Consider the following 22,251-nt stretch of genomic DNA (forward strand, 5'->3'; position numbering starts at 1 on the left):
AGAGGAAGCCGAGGAGGCAGGGGCTGTGGTTGCCAGGTGGGGAGGGAGGACTTTGTATACAAAGCCAAAGGCAGTGACTGGGGGAGGCAGGGGGAACTTCTTTCCTTGTAGCCCCCAGCGTACCAATAATTCAAGGGTACAGCCCAGTGTTACCAGCCACACTGAAGGCTATCCTCCACCCCCACCCTTCCTCCCTCCCACCCCTCTCACCCCCCTGCAATCTGCAGGAGCCTCCCTCAACTTCACCTATTCACTCTCCCAGGGGTAATTGCGTTTAATAAAAAGAAGGGTCTCAATATGCCAAAGGAAGGGCTGATTAACAGTTCCCTTTCTGGCCCTCAAAACATGAGGAGCAAGATTTCTGTCAGAGCTTCCTGGGGCTCTCAGGGACGGGATGGGTTCTGAGGAGGCAGAAAGGCGAACAGGAACCAGGCCCAAGGTAAGCCTCCCCAACTCTCAATCCTAGAACCTCGTCGCACTGTGCCCTTTTAAACTCAGGTTTATTACAGTATAATTTACATACAGTAAAACCTATCCATTTTAAGATACAGTTCTATGAGTTTTGATAAATGTATGCCATCATGTAACCAACAGCACAGCTAAGATACAGGACAATTCCATCACCCCTCATAATTCTCCAGTACTCTTTGTAGTCAACCTCTGCCCAGCCCCAGCGCCTGAAAACCACCGTCTGTTTTTCCCCGTAGTTTTGTCTTTTCCAAAATGGAATCCTACAGTACGGAACCCCCAAGGTCTGGCTTCTTTCCCTTGGCCCAGGGCACCTGCGATGTGTCCGTGCTATTTCACGCACCAACAGTTCATTTCCATTGCTCAGAAACAAGCGTCCTCTATGTGAGGCGTGACAGTGTGTCTAGCCGTTCAGAAATCCGAGGATATTTGGGTTGTTTCCAGTTTTGAGTCGTTATGAATAATGTTACTATAAACATTTGCATACAGGTTTTTGTGTGGACTTAAGTTTTCATTTCTCAAGTAGGATTCCTTGGTATTTACCAAGAATAGGATTGCTGGGTCATGAGTAGATGGTTAAACCACCAAATGTCTTCCAGTGTGGCTGGACCATTTTGCACCCCAGCCGGTAATGAATGAGTTCCAGTTGTTCCACATCTTCCCCAGTACTTGGTATTGTCAGTTTCTTGTTTTAATGTTTTTTTTTTTTATTGTAGCCCTTCTAAAAGGTGTGTAGTGGTTTCTCATTATGATTTTAATTTAGTGATTAATGATGCTAAACATCTTTTCATGTGTTTATTTGCCATTTATATTTCTTCTGTGGTGAAGTGTATGTTCAAATACTTGCCCATTTAAAAGATTGAATTGTTTTCTTATTATTGAGTTTCAAGAGTTTTTTTTAATATATTCTAGATTCAAGCCCTCTGTCAGATATAGGTTTGAAAAACATTTTCTCCCAGTCTGGGGCTTGTCTTTTCATTTTCTCAACAGTGCCTTTGGGGAAAAAAAAAAAGAAAGAAAGAAAAAGTTTTTAATCTTGAGAAGTTCAATTTGTCAACTTTTTCTTTTATGGGTTGTGTTTTGTGCCATATCTAAGAAATCCTATCCTAACCCAAGTCACAAAGATTCTCTCCTTTATTTTCTTCTTTTATACTAATAGCTTTTTTTTCTTTTATACTTTTGCTCATGTTTCTGTCTTTTTTATATTTTAATGTTTTACATTTAGGTCTATGATTCATGTTGAGTTATAGGCCACATTTTATTTTCTTTTTGCATATGGATGTCCAAATTTTCCATCACCATTTTTTTAAGGCTGTCCTTTCTCCACTGAATTCCCTTTGCACTGACCACATGTGTGGATACACTTCTGCATTTCTGCACTCTCTGTTGTGTTCCATTGTTATAAATGTCCATCCTTTCATCAGTTCTACTGTCTTGATGACTCTAGCCTGATGGTGATTCTTAAAATCAGGGAGTGTGAGTCCCGCCCAGTTGCACTGTTCTCCAAGGCCCTCCTCTTTCCTGTGGTCCAGGAGGCAGAAGCTGGACAAAGGGCTGAGGTCCTAATGTGGCCTTGCAGGCCCTTGTGATGCAAACCCCACTGGCTCCTCTGCTATCACGCTGCCTGTCGGAATGCTGACGTGCTTCTGTTCTCTGCTTTTACCCTGCAACGACAACCCTTCCAGCCTCTGCCTACTCTTCCTGGAAGGCCATGCCTCCGCCCCGCCCCTCCATTTCTTCTCCTGGTTAACTTGGATCCTCTTTCAAGGCTCAGCTAAGGCATACACACCTTCAGGACACCTTCCCTGACTTCCCAGGCTGGCCGAGTGCCCGGCTCCCTGCTTCCCTGCTTCCGCCCCCTCTATCTCAGCATCTGCCACATTCAGTCAGTAGACACAGACGTGGCTGTCTCTTCCTCTACCGCCAGCACCCCTGGGCACATAACGTGTCTACTTTAGAAGGTAGCGGGCCCCTCCCCGGGCCCAGCCCAGAGCCTGGCACAACGCTGGTGCCAACACGTAGCTCTTGAATGAAGAGAATCGACGGCACTTTCCTCAGGGCCCACGTCAGCGGCAGTGGGAAGACGCCATGCTCACAGCCCAGTCTGGAGAGGTGATCAAATTTCCACCACTTTCTCCTCCTCTCTCCTGGTGCTCTTGTCAGGAGCCTCTGGAGCCTCAGCTGGTAGGGAAGGATGTTCCGGAAGTTCTGGCTCCTGAGGGAAAAGGAACTTCTCCTAAAGAATAGGGCTGTCCTCAGGAGCACCCAGGGCAACCAGGATGGCCTCCTCCACAGGCTCCCACGGAAGCAGCTTGGCACAGTGGCCGGAGTGTGGGCTGGAGCCAGCTGCCCAAGCCTGAATCCAGAGGACTCGAACCCACTGCTGCCTTACTACTGGGGCACGTTCCTCTTCTTCTCTGTGCCTCAGTTTCCTCATCTGTAAAATGGGAACAAAGTGCTGCTTCTTTGGGTTGCTGTAGGGATAAAATGAGTCAATATATGCATAAATAAATATATGTACATACTTAAATATATGCTTACTATAAATATGTAGAACAAATACCCAATAAAGTTGAGTTGTTACCATTATTTGGGGACTGAGACACCCTTGACGTCCACTGCTGTCGAGGAAACACGTGAGCCCAGCTTTGTCCTCCCCAGGTCACCCCCGAAGGGGGCAGGGGTCAAGGCAATCAGCTTCTCAGGGCAGCACTGCTGCTCCCAGGATCCATGTGCTGGGGAACAAGCCATAGCAGCCCTGGGAACAGACCACCCCTGCCTCAGTATCCCTGTGTGCCACTCCAGAGCCCGACACTGTGGGAATCTGTGCCCAGTGGGGCCTGGGTGAGGGTTCAGACCTGGATGCCCTGGAGTTCTCAGACAGCAATGTGTCAGCTTCAAGGCCAGTACAATGGGACCTCTGCTAGACAGGGCAGGGGGAGCTCATTTGCAAGGGGACCCCGGGAAGCAGAGCCCTGTTTGCCCAGGAGGTTAGGTTTCCCTAAAGGAGGGGATCAAAAGAGCACCACTGACTATTCCAGGACAGAGCACAGAAGACAATCTAAAGGTGAGAGACACTGAGGTCTAGAGGAAGGGCAGGGGGAGTTCATGGAGGCCAAAGAGGGGTTCAAGCCCCAGCTCCCTTTTCCTTTGTGAGTTATTTAACCTCCCTGAACCTCAGGCTCCTTAGAGGGTAATGGCACCTGCCCCTGCGACAGGGTGCCCATGCTGTAAGGAGCAAATGAGAGAGCAGGAGAGAACCCTGGTGTGTCCAGCCTTCCCCCGCAGATCTCAGGTCGCACACCTGGCTGTGTGTTCTACCCAGGGTGGGACAGAACATTCCTGGGAAACTCAGTCAGTGCAAAGGGGCCCAGAAGAAGAAAACAGCCCCTCGTTCTTGGAGTGCCTGCCCGCCTCCCGCAGCCCCTCACACCTGGGCCGCTGGTCGTGGGCCTGATTGGTAGCCCCACGAGGGAAGGGACAACCTCTTTCTTGCCCCATTGGTCCTGGCTGGACTTCTTGGTTCCTCGGGCCCCTCTCCTCCCAGCACCTCTCCCAGCCCCGGGCTGCTGAGGAGGGCAGCACGGATCAGGCTGCTGCCAGGCGGGGGAACCTCGCAGGGAGGAGTGGGTGGACAGCGCTTTTGCCAGAGCTTCGGGGAGGAGGGCAGGGCATTCTTTCGAGTCCATTCAGCCGCTCAGCTATTTCCTGTCCTGCTCCAGCACCCGGCATGCTCCACCTGCTCTTACTTAACCATTTCCTGTTTACCGCCTGCCTCCTGCAGCCTCCAAGTTCCACAGCAGCAGCCAGCAGCCCAGCCAGAGCCCCCCGGATAGACGGGTGGACTCCTGGACAGACGAGGCCAGATGGCTACTCTCTGGGTTGGCGGGGGGTGAGGGGCACCCTGGTCCTTCCTTTCAGGCAGTGCAATCAACCGCAGGGCTGGAAAGCACAGCTCGGCTTCCCCAGGGTTAGGACATTGGTCCGAGAGGAAAAAGAGGACACTTCCCGGGCCCCGGCTGACTCATGGCAGTGTTAGTCACCCCTCACAAGAATCAGCCATGTCCTCTAGTAGCCTCCTCTTTCCTAGGGGCCCCCTTCCCCGTGGCTGCCTGCCTGAAGCTTGTCTCCCAGCCTCCCCCACCCACAGCCGCACAGTTCAGACAGACATGAGAGCCCCCATGGGCCTTTCCACCTACAAGGTTCCTCTGTGACACCGACTTCCTGCAGGAGAAATCTTCGGGAGTGCTTAATTACAGATTTGGGGGCAAAGACTTGGTACCAATCTCAATATCACCCCTTTCTCTCTCTCTAGCTTGGGCAAATTAAGTACCCATTTGGACCCCAGCTGGGTTTTTTTTTTTTCCCCAGGGAGTAATACTATTACCTATCTCTTAGGACTATTGTGACAATGCTGTCATATCATGTATGTGAAAGTTTCTGGGACTCATGGTATTGACTACTATGATTATAAAGAGATAAAAGAAAAAAAATTTCTTTATATATAGCATTTTTTGAAAAACGGTGAGAAATCCTTTGCTTCCTTGCCCCTAAGGGCTGACATGGAACAAAATAAAAGAAAGTGAGAGGTCTTCTCATCATACAGTATCCACTGGCTGTAGAAATTGTCCCCCAGCCCCAAATATGGAGGCATGGATGGGGTGGACAGGGAGGAGCAGGACCACTGCAGCAAGAACCGTGGCTCCATGTGAGGACGTGAAAAGGCTAGAAAGCTGCAGTTATACCCTGAGAACGCATCATCCCTGGACACATGGAAGCCCACTTGAGGCCACCTCTCAAACACAGATCCCCACACCCCCACTGGCCCCAGCCTCTTCTCTCTTCTTTTTCTCAACTCTGGCACTGTTGACACTTCAGCCAGGATAATCTCTTGATATGGGGCCATTCTGTGCATTGGAAGATGTTTAGCAGCATCTCCAAGTGAGACACGCTAAATGCCAGTAACATTCCCCTCCCCCTGACAGTTATGACAACCAAAAATTACTCCAGATATTGCCAAATGCCCCAGGTTGGGGAAAGGGACAGGACTCACCTCCCTGCCTCCAGGGAGAACCGCTGCTCTAAAGAAAGGCTATGGGCAGTAGAGAGGAGCCCCTTGGTCCTCCACAGGGCCATCCTCCATCTCCCTGAATGCTCCTGGGCCTTCCTCCCCACCTCCCCACCACCCCAGGCCTGACTGGGGATGTCCCCCTCAACATTCATTGGAAGAATCAATGCCAGTTCCCCGGCAAATGACCACTCGAAGTCAGCCTCCAAGTGCAGGCAGCCCGCTGCATCTCGGGAAGGCAGCCTGGCCCAGCTGGTGGCAATTAGCGGATGGGCTGACTCAGTAAGAAAGACCAGTGCTGGGCCAGGGAGTGATCAGTGGAGGAGTCTGGGGGCTGAAAGAGGAAGCCAGTGCCTCAGAGATGAGCCAGGGATGGCGGGCGCAAGGCAGAGGCAAGGCCGCAGGTGGTGTGCGTGGGCACTGACCTGGGCACTTTCTGCTTGGTCAGCAGCCCACCCCTGGGAGGCCATCAAGAGCTGAAAGGGAGCTCAGAGCCCCAGCTGTTAGATACTGACTCCCAAGGACTCTGAAAGTCCAGCCTGGCCAGACACCCAACATCCAGTGGACCCAGGCTGGTCACCTTTGGAGCCTCACACAGGGCTGGGGGCTTGGGGCATGAAGCTTCCAGTGCAACGGGTTCTATAAGTTCCAGCAAAGGGATGGAGGAGAGGCCTAAGAAGAAGGTGTGGAGGGGGAATAGGCAGGCTTCACAAAGGAGGTGTCTTTGGAGCCAGTTTTGTCAGATGAGGAGTTCTCCAGGCAAACCAAAGGAGGAAGGGCCTTCAGGGAAAGGGTGTACAGTCCATGCACAGGCTAGGACTGCCCAAAGAACAGGGAAGGCCGTAGCTCCACGGGGCTGGTGTCAGGCCCCTGGTGGGCGTCACGGTCTAGACCTTTAGCCATGGGAAGGGGTGGGATGAGTCTGTGAGTTTCTCCTGTAGGAGAGTGGCTGATGACCATGCAGAGGATGGGCAGTTTGACTTTGCCTCCCTCCTCGCCTACCTCACCACTGAAGTTCACATCACCTTGATGCCTAAGTCAAGCTATCCTGGTGTGAACAAGCTGGCCATGTTCCAGCAAGAAATGAACCCAAGTATACCTTGGCCCTGGCCAGTTCCTTGGGATAGACACTGAGGCGCCCCCTTGCCCTGCCCAGCAAGAGGATGAGGTAGCAGTCACCTGGCCAAGACCTGAGGCAGGAGATGGGAAATAAGAGTGTTTGAGACAGGGGCTGAACACCTTACTTTCACTGAGTACAGATCACTCCTTGTGATTGGTGATGGGGGTTAATCTTCTCCATCCTCACTTATGCACTGGCCCCCTGGGGCCAAACCTCTCCTCCAGCCGTTCGGGAAAGTCACCAGCCCTCAATCACCCCAGGTCAGGGAGAAGATCAGAGAAAGCCAGAGTACCCAGGGCCCAGCCCCTGCCGGAGGAGCCTCCTCCCTCCTGCCCTACCCCCATGGGTCTGTCCTGTACCACCCAGTCCCAGGAAAGGGCTGGAACAGTTTCCATTTCCAGCATGTCTGGGCCTCTCCTTTCTTGCCCAGGTAGGACTTCTGGGAAAACCTAGAACAGCTGGGCGGGCTTTTCGGGACTGGCAATCTCATGCACGGCTGAGGTACTTTTCTTCAGAGGACCGCAAAGCCTTTTTACAAGAAATAGGGGTTGTGCCAGCTGCGCAAGGACCCAAAGAAGAAGGGTCACATACCAAGGTGGTGGCAGCTTTGTTAGTGGAATAGATATTTCCCTCCAAGGGAAGCAAAACAACAGAATCCAAAAGCTGAAATTGCATCCCTAATAAAAATTATTTGAGGTTAAAACAGGAGTTACCTTTCTATGGAAATCTATACAAACCTAGTAAGTACACAGTAAGAGGGGTGTGTGTGTGTGTGTGTTTGTGTGTGTTGCAGAGAGCGGGTGGAATAGAACAAGATGCGACACTCACTGTCCCTCCATCTGTTTTCTACGGTGACAGACTGCTGACAGTGCCTCCAACATGAAAATCATCCCCCTAAGACTCTGCACCTTCTCCTCCTCTGTGCTCAGCAAGACCCAGATCCCCCACTTGATAGGAAACAGCCACTTTATGCCACCTATCCTCTTGATGGATACCTATCCTTTTGATAGACACCTTTATATCTTATCTAAAAGACGAGGTTGGGGGAGGGGGAGGGTATAGCTCAGTGGTAGAGTGCATGCTTAGCATGCACAAAGTCCTAGGTTCAGTCCCCAGTACCTCCATTAAATAAATAAATAGGCAAACCTAATAAGTAACTCCCTCCTCCAAAATAAAAAAAAAAATTTGGGATGTCCTTCTGGTCACCCTTCCTTTCCCACAGACCCTTACCACCTCAATGCTTTGCTCCCTTTCCCACTGACTATTCCCACCCATATTACATGCCATCATCATCACCAGATTAACCTTCCTAAAATACTGCTTCAATTGTTCACCCATCCTTGTCCAAAGCACATTGTCCAAAACCCCTACCAAAGCACTCAGGACCCTCCACAAACTGATCTTCCACCTCTGGTCCTTCCCAGCATGAAACCTCCTCTAGAAATTTCACTGTCTGCTCCTCATTGCCTTGTGTGCCTCGAGCCTTCCTCCCTCTCTACACTTCCAGATCCTTCCCCTCTATCCTTAGGAACCAGCTCTGCCAGGAAGCCTTCCCATCATCAGCCCCCGTGCAGTGAGTCTGTTACCTAGGAGATCATGTTACCTCCTTGAGTTTAAATCCAGAACTCTCCCTTCTCCAAAGGCCTCATTATCTGTACTTCTCATTCTCACTCTGTCCTTATTCACACATTGCCTGGGCTGAGAGCTGTCTCCCCAAAGAAATTGGGTTGCCAGATTTAGCAAATAAAAATACAGGATTCCCATTTAAATTTGAATTTTAAATAAGCAGTAACAAAAAAGTTTTAGTTTAAGTGTATCCCATGTAATATTAGAACATACTTACACTAAACATGTACTTGCTATTTATCTGAAATTCATATTTAACTGGGCATCCTGTGTTTTCTCTGGCAACTCAACAAAGAAAGCATAAGCCCTTGTTTGGTGCTTTCCCTTGGGGTCTGACACTCAGAGGCATTCTTCAGGACCTGTGTTGTTGATTGATTCCTTTTATATTCAGTAGCGAATCACCAGATTTGATCTACTGTGGGCCCCAAGACCCAGAGTCCATTTAAATACCTTTGGTCCAGTCTGAACATCTGTAATAAGCACAAAGCAGGCCACCTGTGAGAATGCCTCTTCCTCTACTTCCTCGTTTTCCCTTTAAACGTTTGTCCTCAAAACTGCACTGGCAGCAGATGGGTTTTAGATAATAAAACTGAGTGTTCCTTGCTAACCAATGGATGCAGAAGCCCTGAAGCCAACCTGCCTGATTTCCAAGCTAAATCAACTGCATCGTGGCTGGGAGACCTCGAGCAATGATTTAGCATTTCCAGGCTTCAATTTCCCCATCTGTAAATTGGGGATAATCATGTTGTCTACCTTAGAGGGTTACAGTGGGAATTAAATGAGATAGTGCACAGAAATTGGTGAACACACCAACTCTTACATAGAAGGCACTCAGTAAGCGTGTGCAGACATTGTAATGATTATCTAAGTCTGTGTGTGGCTGTTGGCATCAGCACCATCTCCTCTGGGGGCTCTTTCTGTAGCTGCTAAGCTATCAAGGTGAAGCCCACAATGGTGGCCAGTATGTGAATGTGCAGAAGCCACAGAGCTGTGGTCATCACAGAGGAGGGTCATCCAGGGGAGAAAAGAGGTTTTTGCTGGGGATGTCCTATCTTACGTTGGGGGGTGGGGATTACAGTGGCTTCCTTCCACTAAAAGTGCAGGCTGGCCCCACTTCTTCAATTACGTTGCAAACCATTACTGTCCTTTTTGAGGCTTCCTAAAGAATGGGTCTCACATCTTTAAAAGAATGGTAAGAGCTTCTATCTTCTGTAAGAAAAAGGCTGCCAGGCTCAAGACACCACCGGATGTGGACAGAGGAAGAGCTACCACTGCTTAGGATTCCAAGGGGAAACTCAGGGTTTCCGAGGAGACACCTCCCACACCCAGATCTTTCCACAGCCTGTGACCCAGCCTCCTAGACCTCCAGCTCTCCTGAACCGCAGCACGGCTGGGGTACCATGGGCCTTTTGAAGGGACTCTAGGTCAACTTGACAGAAGTCGAACCCCTAAAGGATCAATTTGTTGAGTGCTAACTCTTTGAATTCACTAAATTCACTAATTTCACCAAAACTTCTTGAATACTTGAGTATATGTTGAATATATTTTTCTAAACAGCAATTTAAGAAATATTCAATTTGTCAAGAGCTCAGAGACCTGAAATGATTTAGTGTTTTTATAAATATGTTCATGAATATATTTATAAGAAATACATTTGTAAAGAATGTATAAAATTGAATAGAATATATTCTTAATGCAGTTACTAACACATTCAGGCAGAGCACAAGCAGGTGTTCATGAAGAACATATTCACTGAGTATATTTCAGAAAATTATTGTTTTAAACAATTTTGGTAAATTGACAAATTTGGTAAATTCAAAGAACGGGTGAACTAATTCCTGAGGACCTTGGCTTTCAGAGAACCAGCCTGCTTCTCATGAGAGATAATCACCTTCTCCCTTCTTGTCATTTATTTACAATTTGATTCTGAAGACTTTTAAAACAGTGGTTCTCAAACATGAATGTGCATTAGAATCACTTTACAGCTTGGCTGGACTGCTGATTCTTGGATTACTGTCCTGGGAATTCTGATTCTAGGTGGGATGGGACCCAGGAATCAGATGGTCCCAAGGTCACTCAGATGCCAGTGGACCCTACACCTCACTTTGAGAATCAGTTTTAGGGTGTTGGGGAAATGGCTGATCATGAAGAGTTACTGTGATATTCTTAGGATTTTGTTTCTTTTTTTAGAGTGCTTTACAATTACACCTAACATTAACAGTAAATTTGTAAAATAATAAAATCAGTTGTATCCCACCATTCTAACACAATTATCTTTTTTCAAACAGCCTTCAGTATGAATGTATACTTTACAGATTGCCAGAATATATATACTTATTTATATTCTACATTCCCCATTTACTACCAGGGAAGAAACATTTCCCACCATTCTGCCGAGGCATTATCACCGTCATTTCTAATGGATGTCTCATATACCACGTACAGATTTGCTATCATTTGCTCAGCCAGTCCTCTAATCTTTTACATCTCCTATGTGCTAAGTTGTTTCCAATTTTTAGCAGCAGCGAACATCTTCAAACATACCGGGTTTTGTTTCTGTCAAATAATCTCCTTAGAATTCATGTCCAGGACTGGTGTTAGTGGTGTGGTGGGAATCTATAGTCATTCCCTGCAGTGAGAACAGAATAGAAATAAGGTCCAAAGGCCATTCCTAGGATGGTACAAAAAGTGAATATTGTCATCCTCCATCAAGTCGTTCTTGTAGATTCCTAGGAATTAAGCATTACAGTTAGTTTTACAGATCAATTTAAGGTCAGGTCATTGAAGAAGTTGGACAGGTAAGGGTTCTTAGCTTCTTCGAGCATTATGGTCTCAGTGCAGCACGTACTGGGAAGTCCTGAGACACCATAGGTACTTAATGAGCCCCAGTATTCGATGCATAGTAAAGATACAGCACTTAGCTCATTAGCAGCCTGGCATAATTGAATTGCATAATTAACACTCCTTGCCACACCACCCAAAGCGTCTAGGTAATATCCAGAGAAATCCCACTGAGTTCCAAAACATTGGGAATGGTGGAGCCAACTCCCCCAGCCCTCATTCTGCCCTGTCCCCAGCTATTCCGCCAGCAGAAGATGAAAGTGGAGGTCAGGGTGTGACGGAGACCATTAGCCAAGTCTCACTTCCTATTTAGAGCTGCTTTTGTAACTGTGTGCTGAGAACAGGGGAAACCGGGAGGAACAATCTGGTTGACCTCCAGATGTGCAACATAAAGTGGTTATTCTGATTTCGCTTCCATGAACACAGGATCTTTGTCTGCCACAAATAGTTGTCTATTGAGTAAATGAATAGATGGCCTTTGCCTAGCCTCATAGACCCCTCAGGCTCCCTGTCTCCCAGGCTGTCTCTCCCTGATGTGCTCTGTAGGGGGCACTCTCACTATGGCCTTTGCTGCACCCAACCCCTGGGATATGGGCACTGCTGACCTTGGATTTATTTATCTCCTTGATCTGACCCCTTGTAAGCTGTCAATAGGGCTCACTCTCCGCATGTTTTGGGGGCCTGACAAAAGGCAGGTAGATGAGTGCATCAAGCACAAACTGTGCAGTCTGTTTAGCTGGTTGCCCACTATAGCAGCTCTGGAGTCTCCTTTTGTGAAGCATCATGGGAGCATCTTCTGCCTGGAAACTGGAGCCCAGGTTCTTCTTCCCCGGCTTTCTCCATCTCCCTCTAGCCTACTTGAGTTTTTCCTCCCTGACTGCCCAAGCAGCATCTCTCTGCAGGTCTCCTCTTCTGTGATCTGGCTACCCCAGCTAGGAAGTCAGCTTGTAAACTCAAAACCAAGGGCATGCTTCCTTTCCCTGTCCTCTGCCTCCTCCCAGGCCTAGGATCTCTATGAGCCTTACGTGGGACACCTAAAGCCCCCAATCAGGAATCTGTTCAACAGATGTTAAAGGCGGAGCCCTGGTCCCACCAACCGCAGACCATTCATTCAAGTGGGGAACACGGCTGGCTGGGAGGCCACCTGCATTCCACCCTGCACCTCCCCTTCCTGGAATTCTGAATCTCAGGTAAAAAGTAGAGAGGAGTGCTTCCTGTCCCAGCCCAGCTGTCAAGAGATGAGCTGGAGAAGGCTGCCTGGATCCAGTCGGCCCAGCTGGAGGCCCAGACACTCAGACACCTCCTAGTTCCCACGCTCAGGCAGCAGGCCTAAAGCAGAACTGGTTTCATAATCTCAACTCTGCCAGTGCTTTTTGCATAATGATCTGCTACTTGGTTCCCACATCACAATCATAGTATTTATCTATGCAAAACAGCACCTTGTTAAAAAAAAAAAAAGAAAGAAAGAAAGAAAGAAGAAAACACACCACCGTTGGCCCAACCCTTCATTAGAGTATAATGCACCAGCCCGGGGCACACCCAGGGTGGAACCAGTGCCCAGGCTGGTCGGGTGTTAGGCTTCTGGCCTCCCTGGTGCTCGTCACACTAGCTCTGTCCCCACGCCCCCTGAGTGAGCTGTGCTGCTCCCCCAGTCTGTGCAGTGGGAGATGACAGAGGAGCCCTTTGGGACCAAGAGGTGGGTCCATGGCGGCGGAGTGGGGGGGGTCCCTACCTCCAAGAGACCTTCTCCTAGCGCAATATTATCTCTAAACCCCTTCCTATTGTTTTCAGCCTAATCTGTATAGTGCTTGCTGACTACTGACCTATTTTTACTTTTGTTTCTCATTACAGTCAAATCTCCAGGAGAGAAAGAACCATGTTACTTCTTTTTTTTTTTTCTTTTTTTTTTAGGATTTAAACCAGTGCTTGACACACAGTAGGCCCTCACTGATTTGGCCCTCATTTATTTCCGGAATGCCTGATTTCATTTTTTACTTCATAATAGTAAATTCCATGCTTGTTTTTCTGCCAGACTATTCCCGCACACCACCCCCTTTTGTTTCCTTAAACAATCCTTTCAATCCCTAATCCCCCAGGTTTTAGAAATCATAGTTAAAATGCCTTCATTTTGAACAATAATGTAATTGTTTTTGTATTGTTCAAATGATCTCAATTTAGTGTGTACTATTTAAGATATACAGAAAGGAAATAAAGAAAAACACAACAGTCCTGTCCTCACCAATCAACCCCTCCTCAAAGTATCACTTTTACAGTTGAAGCCCCCAGGCTATCCTGACACCATTGGCCACTCCTCCCTCCTCCTCTTCAGAGGACCCTACATCCCAAATTTGGCAACAATCTGAAATTTTTACAGTCTGTATATTAGGTTTGCCATCGGATAAAGGTTAACATTATTTTCCTTCTGAAGCTATTTTTTTTTCTTACTGTTTGAGTTTAGGGGACAACGTGTACAGAACAGGACACAGGACACCCTGCAAGCCGAGGTCAGACCTTTGTTCTCAGCCTCAGCTCCACCCGTGTGCCACACCAGCTCTGTGCCCCAGTTTCTGTACGTGTAAAATGGCACTAATAATATCTGTCTCTTCCCCACTCCTCAGAGTGTGCAGATGAGTGAGATAAATGTAAAGTGCTCAGAGCATCAATCAAGGAAGAGAGGCAAATGATGGGAGGCAGGATAGTCAGAGGTCAGAGGCCATACACTGAGGTTTGCCCAAGATACCCACACTTGACTGACCAGTGGAGGCCTCCCAGGTCAGGTGATGGTGTGGTGGAAGACAGTGGCAGCCAGGTAGATAAAAGAATTTACTAACACAGATGTTATCTGTGATGCAGAAGATGTCACTGTCATCGGAAAATATTCCCACATGTGCTAAGTGCTTTCAGCACTCAAGCGAGACAGGTGATTCAGCAGACTGATGATGCCGACAAGAGCAGCTTATGGGAGCAGATGTGGCTCCCATCCTGGAACCTCTGGGATTCACTGCAAATTCCAGACACCCATCCTGTGGCTAGTATTATTCCAGACAGTAGCCCTAGAGAAATCCCCAAGAGGTGGGCTGAAGGGAGAACTGGAGGCTTGGAATTCCAACATGGGGTGCCACGATTTGCTGGGGCTAGAACTGGAAAACAAGGCCATTACTGGGGACTTTCCTGGGGGAGAAGAAGGAATCCCTGGCTCACAAAGGCTGAGAGGGCTGAGTTCTAGACTGAGCTCAGCCTCTTACTATCCATGTGACTTTGACTGAGCCATTTCATCTCTCAGGGCCTCAGTTTCCTCATTTGTAACACAAGGAGTTGGGTTGAATTACCTCTAAGATCCCATCACATTTACATCCTGAAGACAGTATCAGAGGTCAGGGAAGAGACCAACATCGGAATATTCTTAAATGTAATGCTCAAAGCCACCTGAACACAATAGAGTGTGGATGAGAACTTGTGTTGGGGAACTATCAGAACAAGCTGTCCAGCCCTGCTTCCCATAGCCGCACACAGCATCCTGACCTCAATGCCCTGACGGTCAGAGTATGAGCCAGTGAAGTCCAAGTTGGGCAACTCGATTCTTGGTCTAGTGCTTCTGCTGGCTGTAACTTCAGGCAAGGCAGTTATCTTTTTGCCTTGCCTGTGTCTTCATAGCTAATCATCTTTGCCTCCTCCTTGCCCCACGAGGAAGCTGTGAGAATTCACTGAGTAATGTGCATAAAGCACTTAGCTTGCAAGGAGTGAAGAGTCCCACATAAACAGAAGATGATGATGCTTGTTGTGACAGCTGTTTGATTCCCTTTGCTCTTCCCCAGCCCTTCATTTGCTGCTGCCGGAAACCAACCTGTCGTGAGTCACCACTGTCTTGCTCTCAAGGTCGGTTCAGAGAATTCCCCTTGAGCATCGAGTTCATGTCTAGCCTCATGGCCAGATGGCAAGACATCAGAGAACAAGGCTGAGAAAACATGATGCCAAACTTCCCTAACACCTGATTTCATTTTGCTTTTTACCCACTAGACTGTGGGTTTCATAAAGGCAGGGGCATCTGGACTACCATGCTGCCCAAGCTGAGGGGGCACCATTGGCCAGCATTCAGTTGGCACTCAGTAAACATTGGTTGAATAATGAATGAAGGAAAGGCACAAACTGCCCAGATGAGAGTTGGGTGAAAGGAAGGAAACTAATATTTTTTTAATGTGCACCCTGTGCCAAGAGTGTTTTATATTTTTATTTCATTTGTTCCTCTCCGCAGCCTGTGGAATCAAAATTATTCTCTCACTTTATGGTTGGGCAAACTGAGGCTCAAACATGAAGTAGTTCACCAAGGTCTCACGCTATGTCTGTAGTAGATGTTGCATTTGAACCTCCAGGACTGTCTGGCCAAATTCCAGCCACAGTGCCTTGAATGGGCGTGGGATGCAGGCAACCCCTTGCACCAAGATAAGCTGAGACACTTTCTTCAACAGGTGTTTGATCTGGACCAGCCAAGCAAACAAGTACAAATGGCCCAGACGGGCCCAGATGGCCCTGGTTCCTATAGGACTTGGCTTGGCTTGTCACGGATCAGCAGGGTAGCAGCGTGGGAAGGGTGCTGCCTGTGAGCAAGAGGAAGGCCTTATCAAAGCAGCCTCTTGGGCAGCACATGCTGGCTGAGAAAGAACTCATGTTTCAGGAGGTTCTCAAACCTCTCGGGGGAGCCAGTGGAGCCTGGGCTGTCCTTTCTCCCTTCCTTTTTGCCTATTTTTACTCCCTACACTCCCATCACATACGAACACCCCAAACCCCTGATACAAGGTTTCCCTGGCAAATACACAGACACACAGTGTATTTCTCCTTTACCAGTGAAACTCCTTGCTACTAACAAGCAAGAACACGGGCAATACGAATGACTGAAGAACACTGGGCCTTCACTCACCACTCCCTGCTGGGGCGTTTTCCTGGCGTGTGCAGCCCTGGCCTGGCTGCCCAGCCCTGCAGACTGACCAGGCTCAGCCCGTCCGTTTCTCAGCTTTGTTGACTTTCATTAGTCCCTTGATACAGGAGCAATAATCTCTGGTCTGATATCAGAAGGGACTTGTGCTTTTAAACACCTGCAAGGGGCCTGTTTGAGTGCGTGGTCCTTAGAAAAGCCCGTGAGGAGCAGTGCGTATTTTCTCAGGCTGACAGCACTTGTAAAGGAATTACTGGTGGTTGAGAGACACTTCCAGCTGCATGTCTCTCCCAAGGTATGATGACTCCCCTCAATGGGGCCCCATAACTGCCAGGTGCCCTGTCAATTGGCTAACTGCTCAAGGCTTCCCTAACCGCTGCTCAGAATAGGGTGATGGGGCTGGGTGAGCCCACAGAACCCTCTTGCTCTCTCCAGAGACCCATCTTAGTCAGCCCTTCTGACCCCTAAGAGACGGTGTCTTGATTAGAATTCGCCCGGAGCTTTGCTCACTAAGACCTCCAGAATAACTTCACTAATCAGGGAGCCCAGGACCCAGACTTGTTCTTAAATGTGTGCGGCCGCATCCCAGCTCTGCCAGCTCCGACCGTATCCATGAGATAGGGCTGCCCTAACAAAATCCCACAGAATTGAATATATTTACATATTTATACAGGCCTGTGGACCTTGCAAAGGAATTATTGACTGGTAGCAATAATCTGGGTGGCTTAAACAACAGAAATGTATTTCCTCACAGCCTGGAAGCTGGAAGTCCAAGATCAAGGTGTCAGCAAGTTTCTTCTGAGGCCTCTCTCCTGGGCTTGAAGATGCTTGACTTCTTGCTGTGGCTTTTTCTCCGTGTCCCCACCATCCCAGATCTTTCTGTATGTCCAAATTTCCTTTTCCTATAAAGACACCAGTGAGTTTGGATTACGGCCCACCCTAATGGCCTCATTTTAACTAAATTACCTCTTTAAAGGCCCTGTCTCCAAATACAGTTGCATTCTGAGGTATTGGGTGGGGGGGGGGGGGTAGTTAGGACCTCAACACACAAATTTTGGACACACTTCAGCCCATAATACTTGCCGTGGCCAAATCATGTTCCCATTCTGGACCTTTATTTTCCTCACTTTGAACCCATTTCCAGGCCAGTAGGCTTTCTGAGGAAGACAGGACAGTTGTATGCCTTAAGGAGGAACTGCGTAATGAATGTCAAGGACGGAGTGGGAAGCAGTAAAGAGCTCGCCGTGTCCTTGAGGAGCCAGCTGCACCTGCAGAAGAACAGACCCAGCTCCAGACCGTCCTCTCTGGAATTCTCTCTCCTTACTTCCAAAGGCATTGTTTGTAGCTTTTGATTTAAACAGTTCCAAATGAACTCAGGCCTCTGTCAGTTAAAAATAAAAAGACAAATTTCTGTCTCTTTAAAATATCTGATACTTCTATTATTTTATTATTAATTTTTTTCAAGGCCTCAGGGGTAAAGACTTGAGTTAATCACACTATTCTTTTCATGGTGTCACCATGCTCCCTGCTTCCTCCCCCTACTCCAATAGCTACTACACTAATGTGTTTCTAGACAGACTTTGATGTTTACATCCTTATAAAATACATGATATATCTTGTGGGGAGTTGTGTTTAATTTACAAATGGCATGCTCTAAATAGCATTTGGCTACCTGCTTTTTTTCCCCCACTCTAAGATAATTGTCATATTATAATATGTGCATGTAGTTCCCTACTCCTAAGAGCTATGAGTATCCCATAGTACGTGCCCACCACAGGTAACTTATCCATTCACTTGGTGATGGACAACTAGGCTGCCACAAACAAGGCTTAAGTGAATAACCTAATGGCTTGTGCAAGAATTGCTCTCAGTGAGAATCCCAGGAAGGGTTTCTGTGCCCCAGGTAGACAACCCTCAGTGTACTAAGCCATTCCAGACTGCTATCTGGGATGGCTGGACCAACCAGATCTATATATTAAGGCACTCAGTATAGGGCTATTAACAAAAGAATTCTATGCAGGGACATGAGGGTTTAACCCAGCTTTGCCACAGGTTGGCTGTGAGTCTTACACAGGTCACATCACGTGTCTGAGTCTCAGGGTCCTCTTCTGCCAAATGAATGTCCCAGACAAAGTCCTCTCTGAAACCAAGTCTACTCTCTAGTGGGACTATATCTGAGGACAGAGCAGTAAAATGGAGAAGGAACAACACTGAGCCCTAAGTCCTGGCTTTGGAAACCTCAGCAAATTTCTGAAGAAGACAGTTTCCTCATCTTTAATTTGGGAATGCATCTGTGATAGGAGTTCTCTGACAATTAAGTGAAATGCTGCACACAGAGTACTTGGCACTTTGAGAAGATGTTCAAGCAAATTAGCTCTCTTCTTAACCCACGCCTCTTCCCCTGTTTTGTTTTGGTTTGGTTTTAGTTGAAGATTTCACCTTTACTGTTCACTCCCCCTTTTTTTTGAGCTGTAAATACACAGAGAAGAGTGCACCAATCTTATTTTAATAACAGCTTTATTGAAATACAATTCACATGCCATAAAATTCACCCTTTTAACGTATGCAATTCAGTAGTTTCTACTATATCCACAGAATTGTGCAACCATCACCACTATTTAAGAACCTTTTCATTCCCCCCAAATACTGTACCCATTAGTCATCACTCCCCATTGCCTCCTCCCCCTAACTCCTGTCAGCTATTAATCTACTTTCCATCTACTATTCCGGACACCTCATATAAATGAGAATCAGTCAACATGTGGCCTTTGTGACCAGCTTCTTTCACTTTACGTGTTTTCAAGTTTCATACACGTTGTAGAGTGTATCAGCACTTTACTCCCTTTTATTGTTGAATAATCCTCTTTATAGACAGACCACATTTTGTTTATCCATTCATAAGTTGATGAACATTTGGGTTGTAACCACTTTTTGGCTACCATGAATAAAGCTGCTATGAACATTTATGTACAGATTTTTATGTGGACATATGTTTCCAATTCTCTTGGGTACATACCTAGGCGTAGAATCGCTGGCCATATGGTAACTCTATGTTTAACTTTGTGAGGAACTGCCAGACTGTTTTCTTAAAAACCTCTTTATAATCCCAGCAAACATGCTCGAAGACTCCAGTTCCCCTCATCCTCACCACCCCTTGTTGTTGCCTTTTTTGTGTTAGCCTTCCTGGTGGTAGGAAATGAAGTGGTATCTCACTGTAGTTTTGAAGTGCACTCATCTTAAATTAACAGCTTGATGGATTTTTGCAAATGTATACACCTATGAAATCACCACCCAGACTGAGACATAGAACATTTCCACCTCACAGTCACTATCCCCCTACCCAAAGTAATCACAGTTCTGCATCATCATGGATTCCTTTTCCTGTTCTTTAACTTCATGTCATGGAATCATGACGTATATACTCTTTTGAGTCTGGCTTCTTTCATTCAAAAAAAAAGTTGTGGTATGAGTTGTTTCAATTGTTTGTTCTTTTTTATTTCTGCGTACTATTCCATTACATGACTATGCTACAACCTATTTATTTATTCTCCCTATTAGTGGGCATTTTGTTGGTTCCTGTTTGGGGTTATTATGAGTAAGATTTCAAAAAGAGTCTTGCTCATCTCTTTTGGAAGACATATGAGCTCATTTCTCTTAGTATATCCCTAGGAGTGGGATTGCTGGATCCTGGGATAGTTTTAGCTTTGGTAGATGTTGACAAACAGTTTTCCAAAGTGGTTGTACCAACTTACAGTCCCATCAGCAATGCATGAGAGTTCCAAGTTGCTCTCCATCCTCACCTCACTTGAATACGTCAGTCTTTTTAAGTTGTAGCCATTCTGATGGTTGTGCAATGGTATCTCCCAGTGGTTTTAGTTTGCACCCCTCCGGTGACTAATCACATTGAGCACCATGGTTCATTGCCCTTAGTCTGAAATTTAGCTGAAAGGAGAACTTGAAAGAGTCAGTTATTTTTCAAAGACAGTTTACTCTGTCTTCAAGTTGGGTAGGAATTTCAGGAAATTCCTTAGGATAGTCATCTCATCCAGGCTCCATGAGAAGGATCTGGAATTGTAGGGGATCAGGAGGATGCTGAGAAAACTGCTGAGGCAGTTGGTAAAAGGACCAGACCAACTCCAAACAATTTCTGTGGCATCCATCACCCAGGACTGGGGTAAGATGCCCAGGCCCTTTGGGTGGAGGAATTTCAGAGACTCCCAGTGCTGTGAGACAAGATATGGAGTTCCTGATCCCTCCGCAAAAGGTCCCATGTAAACAAGACCTTCCTATCCAGCAGTAAACTCCCATATCCTCTGCCTGACAAATGGCACTGATGTATTTATGTCTTGTTAAGCCATGGGGCAAAGGAATAAGCCCCACATTAAAGCAAACAGGGCAGAAATCATCCCACAACCTTTATCAAATACTAAAACAATTTTGGAAGTGGAAAATTTCTTCTTAATAGGGAAATGGAAAATTACAGATATAGAATCATATAATCTTAGAGCTGGAGGGCACCTCAGAGGTCATCGGTTGAACCTTACGCCTACTTCTGGAATTCACATTACAACATCCCTGCTGTCTGTCCTCTGTTTGCCCGGTCCTGAGACAGAACCCTTTCTCAGCACCTCTGAGGAAGCTTTCCATTCATTGCTGGATGATTGTCAGATAGTCGTTCTTATATGGAACCAAAATACTCCTTCTGGAAACTTCCAACCTTCAGTCATAGTTTGAACAAATCTATTTCCTCTTCTCCATGAGAGCCCTTTGGGTATTTTAAGGCTGTAACCCTGATCCCCTCTGAGAGTATTTTCCCCCAGGCTAAGCATTCCCAGTTCCTCCAAACAATCCATTATCAAACACAGCCAAAAGCAGGCCTCAGATTCACTGGAGTGGAGTCTTCCTAATGTTTCTTTCCCTTGTCTTGAAAACCAGATCTTCATTCAGGGGCTGGGGCAGGGAACCCACTCTTGGTGATTTGCCCAAGGGTACAGACAGTGCTTCTGAGAAACGTAAGGTATGCACTATGCTATCGGAGGATTCTACTTAAAAAAAAAAAAAAAAAAAAAGTTTTTACCAAGTATGGGTATTTTTAGGAAATAAATGTGACCCTGTTGACCCTAATCTGGAACAAGCCCAAGTGGTTTTCCCAGGAGAAAGGTGGGCTCGTGCTAATCAGTCACATACTCAGGCTCACTCAGCTATTCTCCAGGTACCTATGTGGCTAGAAGGATGGCTCTTTCAGGAGACTGCTGGATCTCGAGCCTCCTTAGTCATTTTTTTTTTTTATCCACCTGGGCAAAGTGGCCCAGACCAGGGCAGGAGAGGAAGAGGCTGTGGATACCTCAGAGCAAGAGCCAGGTGGAAACAGTCTGTGTTCAAGCCTTACCTGATATGGAGGTAAACTAACTGCTTCACCATCTCGTCCCCCACAACCTGGATGCTGGTGAGCATGTGCACAAGTGTGTTTAGACACACATACGCTCACACTCACAAGCACACACGCACGTGACCCCAAGGCCTTTCCTATCAGCACCCCACTTGTATTCAACTATCCATCAGGGCCAGGAAATAAAAGCCAGATCTTTTCAAGAAGAATCTTGGCCTCTCCTTAGAGCGGAATGATTTTATGATAGAGGCAATTTTGAGCAGCCAGCAAAACAAGACAAAGGTCTTATTTGGTTTATCAAGCCCAGGTTACACCCATTGTTCAGTGGGCCAAGCAGCGTTAATCAGTACCCAGACCTTTGAATAGAATCTTTACCAAATAAATCTGTGTAGATAGTCTTGCTACCTAATGATAAAAGTACTATTCTGGTGAGGAAGCAAAATCGCTAAGATTTTAAGGCAATAATCTTTCCTTGCCTATAAAATAGAAAGGAATGCCTGCCCCAGAGATATAAAGGAAGGGAAATCTATAACTTGTGATAAAACCGACTGCCAAAATAATGCTAAATGGGGCTTTCTGGAAAGAAGGCACTATGAGTAAAAACCCTAGGGGAACCCTCTCTCCCCAATTCCTTTTTACATTCCCATGCAAATGCATAAAGGGGGAAATTGCATGATCTTGAAACCAAAGTATCCTATTTAAAAAATCATATGTCAGAATTCGAGAATGCAAAAGAATGCTAATTACAACACCCAGAGGAATGGTTATGAAATACCAATAATGGTTGATAAATGCTCAACCTATTTAAT

General features: G+C 46.8%; 2 long non-coding RNA genes across 5 annotated transcripts; one reads left to right on the plus strand and one right to left on the minus strand.

Annotated features, from left to right (window-relative positions):
- Positions 1-483: 483 nt before the first annotated feature.
- Positions 484-11,402, minus strand: LOC135321318 (uncharacterized). 2 transcript variants are annotated; one of them, XR_010381012.1, is made up of 3 exons: positions 10,827-11,402; positions 3,053-3,226; positions 484-2,942 (listed from the first exon to the last, which is right to left on the minus strand). It is a non-coding gene; the product is annotated as an uncharacterized LOC135321318 (long non-coding RNA). The 2 variants fall into 2 exon arrangements; XR_010381013.1 differs by lacking the exon at positions 10,827-11,402 and adding an exon at positions 3,902-4,749.
- Positions 11,403-12,547: 1,145 nt separating this feature from the next.
- Positions 12,548-17,435, plus strand: LOC135321319 (uncharacterized). Of its 3 annotated transcripts, none has more exons than XR_010381014.1 (3): positions 12,548-12,819; positions 13,582-16,934; positions 17,198-17,435. It is a non-coding gene; the product is annotated as an uncharacterized LOC135321319 (long non-coding RNA). The 3 variants fall into 3 exon arrangements; XR_010381015.1 differs by lacking the exon at positions 12,548-12,819 and having other exon boundaries at positions 12,889-16,348; positions 16,808-16,934; XR_010381016.1 differs by lacking the exon at positions 12,548-12,819 and having other exon boundaries at positions 12,889-13,692; positions 14,939-16,934.
- Positions 17,436-22,251: the final 4,816 nt, after the last annotated feature.

The sequence above is a fragment of the Camelus dromedarius genome, chromosome 5, assembly GCF_036321535.1.
Source record: "Camelus dromedarius isolate mCamDro1 chromosome 5, mCamDro1.pat, whole genome shotgun sequence".
Lineage (NCBI taxonomy): Eukaryota > Metazoa > Chordata > Mammalia > Artiodactyla > Camelidae > Camelus > Camelus dromedarius.